The sequence below is a fragment of the Pavona decussata genome, unplaced genomic scaffold (genome assembly GCF_977016875.1).
Source record: "Pavona decussata unplaced genomic scaffold, jaPavDecu1.1 SCAFFOLD_386, whole genome shotgun sequence".
NCBI lineage: Eukaryota > Metazoa > Cnidaria > Anthozoa > Scleractinia > Agariciidae > Pavona > Pavona decussata.
Window position 1 is genome coordinate 208,647 of NW_028145758.1, and position 6,362 is coordinate 215,008.

At 39.4% G+C, this 6,362-nt stretch overlaps 1 protein-coding gene across 1 annotated transcript in view; it reads left to right on the top strand.

The window, feature by feature from the left end:
- Positions 1-1,052: 1,052 nt before the first annotated feature.
- LOC146451455 (uncharacterized) overlaps positions 1,053-6,362 on the top strand; it is a 299,471-nt gene continuing 294,161 nt past the window's right edge. Inside the window, exon 1 of the mRNA XM_085098853.1 lies at positions 1,053-1,213. The gene's annotated coding sequence lies outside the window, so the exon portion shown is untranslated. The remainder of the gene's footprint in view (positions 1,214-6,362) is intronic.

A 6,362-nucleotide genomic window follows, 5' to 3' on the forward strand; every position in this document is an offset into this window, starting at 1 on the left:
CCAAAGGACGGAGAAAATCGCGGTCAAACCCTTGCCATTTTCTAGTTATTTTCTGGAGAAATCCCATGCAGACAAATATCGGTGATTATCGTCGGCAAAGTTGTGTTCGACTTCATCTAACCCCGATAAAATTCCGATATTAATTACATCCATTTTGAAATCACTGGTGATCCTTGGAATCTGATGGTCCAAAATGGTGCAATTTATTCCCAAATTGCACCATTTTTTTGCTCCAAATCGCATCCTTTCTTTAGCCCATCAAAATGGAAATGAAGTAACACAAATAGAATATTAATATTGACAATGATACTCTGTGATTTCAAAATGGATGTAATTAAGTGGTAATTGAACTTCGTGTCGTACAATTTTGGTCTGAAATCATACTTGTGATTTCAAATCAAACTCGCGCTGCGCGCTCGTTTGATTTTGAAATCACGCATATGATTTCAGACCAAATTGCATTCCACTCAGTTCAATTACCAATATCAATTGCCCTTCGAATCTTGGCTAACCTGCTAACGAAATTTCTTAAAAACAAAAAAGGAAGAAAGAAAGAAAAAAAAAAAGAATCCGTTAAATCGCTACTTATTTCAATCGTCGTGAAAATCTAGCCGTCAAATCCAACCGAAGGTTCTATATTCCCCCTAATTTAAACTGTTTAAACAGTTCCGTCAAATTTCCATTTTAGTAAATTTCAATTCAAGGTAAATTACAAACATATCTCGACCAAACTCTGTGTCATTTTGTACAAATCCAGGAGTCTTCTTTTGTTCCTCGCGAAGCGAGGTTAATAAATTTGTCGGGCCGAGCCGGCCCGAGCGGAGCTAAGCCGCGCGAAATATATTTATATATCTGAGCTGATTTTCCAGAAGGTGGCTACAGAAATTGACGTTTTGTTAACTTTTCTTAAGATATTTATTTTATTTTATTTTAGCGTTTCCTATTGAATTTCACATCAGTAAGTAAAAAGATTAAAAGAGTCATTAGCAAATATTTATAAAAACAAAATATTTCTCTGCCCTCCCCTCCCCTCCCCTCCCTCCCTTCCTCCCTCCGTCGTTTGTTAACCTAGCCCCACTCTCTCTCAAACGTCTTTTAACCGCTCAACGATTTGGCTTTGAATTCGGCGCGCGCTCTGAGCTCAGAACTAAGTCATTAGACCTAGCGTTTCGTTTGGCTTCCTGAAGCAAAGTTTTCCTGAGGACATCATTAAGTCTAGTGAGGGAAGAAGTCTTACGAGTGGAGTTCCTGCCTCGTCTAATATGCTTGCTACCAGTAGTCCTCTTTTGAGCTAAACGGGTAATTTTCAGTTACTCGGGCTTGGACTATTTAAGGCTTGTATATTGTGGGCTTTGCTTGAGGAAGTGACAGTCTTTGGCTTTAAAAAGTAGGTCTTAGGGATGAGTTCTATTCGGGCAACGTGAAATTTTCGCGAATTTTTCAGCCAGCCAAAGACTCAGTATATTTTTGTGGTGGAAAAGGGCGCTAACCCTTCCCTTTTCAAATGTTGATTTCTGTGGTGGAAAAGGGGTGTCAGTAAAACGCGGGGTCGGGGTCGGGGTCGGGGTCGGGGTCATTATTTTTCTTTTTTTTTTTTTAACATCACAGGTCATTTGTGGGTCAAATAAGGATTAAAACCAATATAAAAAAGTTAAGTCTCTAAAGCTTACTAGCTTAGGATAGGTCATCGGTGACAACACTCGATGCAGTTCCGTATTCTGGCGGACATTGGTTCCGTGAATTGACTACCTTTTATTCTTCTACGAGACAATATATTTCCTTGAACTAACAAATTCTTGAACTAGAATGTGCATGAACTCATGAACACCCCCGCCGCCTTCCATGATCGTGCTCGTTTGTTACAGTCAATCCATGTCACGCGTGACTATTATTTCCGAGAATGAAATAAACATGCGTTCGAATTTCTTTGTAAAGCTCGGCATTTGAATGGAATGTAGAACATTTCTCTGGAAATCTTTCCCAAAAAGACAATTCATGAATTTTTCAGCAGCGATGTTTTATGAAAATTATTTGACATCAGATTTCCATACAAATACTGTTATTTCAAGCCTGTTTGCCTACTCGTCAAAATGGCGTCGAAAACCGTGATAAGGCCTATTTACATGTCAGTTTTGATGTCGGCAATGAGATTTCAGAGTTCTCGTAGAGATTTCCCTAGTTTATTGACGGTATAAAACTATGAATTTTTCTTTATATTACAGCACAAGTATTTCAAGAATCACAATTGTCTCTAAAGTATTTTGAATCTTTTTTTTTTTTGTCAGTCAATGCGTCTTTTTCGGAAAGATTTCCAGAGAAATGTTCTACATTCTATTCAAATGCCGAGCTTTACAAAGGAATTCGAACGCATGTTTATTTCGTTCTCGGAAATAAACGAGCACGATCATGGAAGGTGGCGGGGGTGTTCATAGTAAGTTCATGCATTGCACATTCTAGTTCACGAATTTGTTAGTTCAAGGAAATATATTGTCTCGTACCTTGTATTTTTTTGCCTCATTTATAAATGGTAGTCAATTCACGGAACCAAAGTCCGCCAGAATACGGAACTGTATCGAGTGTTGTCACCGATGACCTACCCTAAGCTAGTAAGCTTTAGAGACTTAACTTTTTTACATTGGCTTTAATCCTTATTTGACCCACAAATGACCTGTGATGTTGAAAAAAAAAAAAAAGAAAAAAAAAAAAGAAAAAAGAAACAAAAAGAAAGGAAAAAAATAAAGAAAAAAAAAATGACCCCGACCCCGACCCCGACCCCGACCCCGACCCCGGCCCCGGCCCCGGCCCCGACCCCGCGTTTTACTGACGCCCGTGGAAAAGGGCGCTAACCCTTCCCTTTTCAAATGTTGATTTCAACATCCGGGACTTAAGCTGATATGGAAAACACTAGCAAGAATGGGCAAGGATTTTCTCTTCAAGAAGCGTGGGTTTGAAAAGCTATTCTATTATTTTTCGCCGTTATAACTGTAGCGTTGTTAGGCTAGTCATCGATTAGTGGAGAAGTGGGATTTTGGTCGGATTTCCGGACTCAATGTCATAAATAATTTCCAGATGTTCGTTCGGCGTGATTCTCATTACGTCTTGAATTTATAATTAACACGGAAAATCAATTTAAAACGCTGTCTTGCCCCGATTAAGCGGATTCTTTTGTGGAAGGCTAATCTTGAGCGCTTAAAGATCGGGTTTTGGTTGAGATTTAAGATGCGTTGGCGCCGTAAATAATTACCAAGTGTCACACTTGTTTAGTCGGATCACAGGTCATGTCTCATTTCACTCAGGTGTCAATGTCTCGTCTAATTCCAAAGAAAAGCCCCTCTTTTCTCTTTCATAGTATTTCCTGACCTTACTTTCTGGTGATGAACCGTAACTGGAGTATTGTTAATGACTAGCATATTCCTTCAGCTTAGAAAGTCTCAAAATGTGCTCAATTTCTGTAGCCACCTTTTTGAAAATCAGCTCAGATATATGTATGTATGTATGTTTATATATTTCGTTGAAGGTGTCCGCAATGTTGCCTAGCAACGGTGAAAAACAAAGTATGAATGACGTCAGGCTGTCTGGCGTCGTCTGGAGCAAAATTTGCATACATCGGGAAAGTTTGCGTGCCGGATCAAATTTCAACTGCAATGTTCATCAATATTCACTGGATACAGAACTATCTCACCAGAATCTTTTCCCTTTCTTCCAGAAATCTTTTTTGTGAAAGATTGCATTGAAGAAATTACACGTTTTGTGGCCGCGGTAAAATAATTTTCCGTGGGAAATAAATTCATCGAACACGACAGCGCTGTACGCCCGTTGTACAGTTCATCGCGTCAGAAATAGATTTTTAACCGCAAAACTACGAAAAGACCATGCTCATCAAAATAGTTGCTATGTTCAGAAACCTTTTTTAAATCTCCTCATTTGATGCTACAATACGAGTAAAGAGGGCTTTCCACGCAGCCCCAGCTTCGCGAGGTTTTGCAACTCACGTATTTCCAGTATATATCCCGGCCAAATCGCGACTCATACCCGGCTAATTTAGCCCGCAGATAATTTTGGCATAATCCTAACTCAATCCTGTGTAATTTCCAAAGAGAATCCCGGCTAGTTTGTGTGAACGAATTCGGGTCAAATACCGACCGTATCCTGGTTATCCTGAAGAATCCTGGCAAAATCCCAACTCAGTCGTGGCTAATCATAGAATTCCGAAAGCCTAACTAAATCGAGGCTAATTTAATCCCGGTTTAATAATTTCTGCGAAAAATCCCACCTTACGTTCAATTCCGAAGAAATCCCGGGCAAATCCCGAATTAATCTCTTTGCTGCCAGGCAGTTTTCTGGTATCTTATGATAGGGCATTCCAGTGTTAGGCGGCGAAGTAGCCCCACGATCTTCGGCCATACTTAGTCGTTCTAACGTTTGGCAAAACCAAACCGATACTGCCATCCCTTGAAGCATAATCAGAATTTCTCACGGAACATTTGCCACTAAGAACGGGGCCAAACTTGAACTCAATCCCGGTCAAATTCCAACTCAAGCCCAGGAAATTTAACAAAAGTATGCCAGAAAAAGGTTAAAGATAAAACTGAGTAAAACCAATATGAAGCAGTACCACCTACAGCTGACAGCCGAACTAGGCATTTTTCGGCGCACATTCCCAGGTTCTCTCCTCTCCCTCCCATCTTTCTCTCTTGCTACAGGGGATGAGAATAGGCCGAAGGCCAATTTAATTTGTTCAGAAAGAATCCGGGAGATCCCGGTCAATTTCCGCAAAGAATCCCGACTCAATCCCGGCCAATTTCCACTGACAAAGAATCCCGAGCTAAATCCCTCGTAATTCCACAAGACTTCCCGTTTGAATCTCAATTCAGTCCAGGCCAATTTTCCAAAACTGATTCGGGCCAAATTGAGCCTTTACCCAGGGCCGATTCCAGACTTGATGCCGGAAAAACTAGGACCAATAGGAACCAGTTAAATTTCGACCTATACCAAGTAGTTCTGGGCCGGGTTTTTCGAAAGTCTAAGTCAAAACTGAGGGGCAAAAATCTTTTCGAAGAATCTTTACCGCTTAGTAATTAAACTTGAATCAAAGTTCACGTTAACCCAGGATTAGCTTAATCGGGCTTTGAACAACTGGGCCCACGTGGTCAATTACTAGCAGAACAAGAAATCTTTCATTTCGATGAACTCTAGCTAGCAAAATTATGGTTACAAGTTCCTGATTAAAAGCAAATAAAAGCATGAGCGAGATAGTGCATGCATTCCTCTGCTGAGATACGTTTTTCGGGTTGTACTTATTGAGTACTGGCAAAATTCAGAGAATAAGAGATTACTGTCGTTAGAATTATATAGGTAATATATCATACACGAGAAGGTGTTTCATCAGATATCCAAACACTGAGAAGTAGGTTGAATAAACGAGGCGCAGCCGAGTTTTTTAAACGACTTCGAGGTGTTTGGATATCTGATGAAACACACTTTCGAGTGTTTGATATGGCTTCTCAAATGATCAGTAATTCTTGGAGAAATTCAAGGCTTAAGTTGGCAAAATTTTATGGTAATTAGGATCACATATCCAAACCCACGGTCACGGTAGTGATTTTCTTTGTTTTCCTTTGATGAATTATTAATGACTTTGAGAAGGATAAAGGATAACTGAACCTCCTTTACAGAGCCTCGCAAGTACACGTAAATATTCAATGAGATTCTCGGTTGAATGTGAATTCTCTCTGGGTTTTTCAACAGTCGAAAGGCGTGAGGTTTGTACATTTAGTTAGCAAATCTGCATGCACCAATGTGTGAAGTAACAAAACAAAACGCGTATTACCAAATATATACATGTGTTTATTTGGTTCAATGGAGTTATCTCGAATTTATATACGTAGTAGTTCTTAACCCCACGTAGAAGAACAGATATGTAGTATGTTTGTATGAATTTTCATGTATGAGTAAGATAAAAACCCTAAATAGGCACACATTATCGCAAACACCAATGTTTAACTTTGTAACACTTCAAATTAATATATCAAACACGAGGAAGAGTGTTTCTCCGATTTTCAAACCGAGAAGTGCGTTGGAAAAACGAGGCGCAGACGAGCTTTTTAACCGACTTCAAGGTGTTTGGAAATCGGGTGAAACACTCGCTCGAGTGTTTGATAATTAGCTTCTCAAACCATTAACAATTCTTGAAGAAAATTCAAAGTAAAAGTTCACGAAATTTTGGGATAATAATCATTAAGATCACATTTCCAAATATACTTCAAGTAAGTGTTTTTTCAGGTTTTTTCTTCGTGAATTACTAATGAGTTGGGGAATAGTACAACCAATAATTATCTACTTTACGTCGTCTACATGACTCG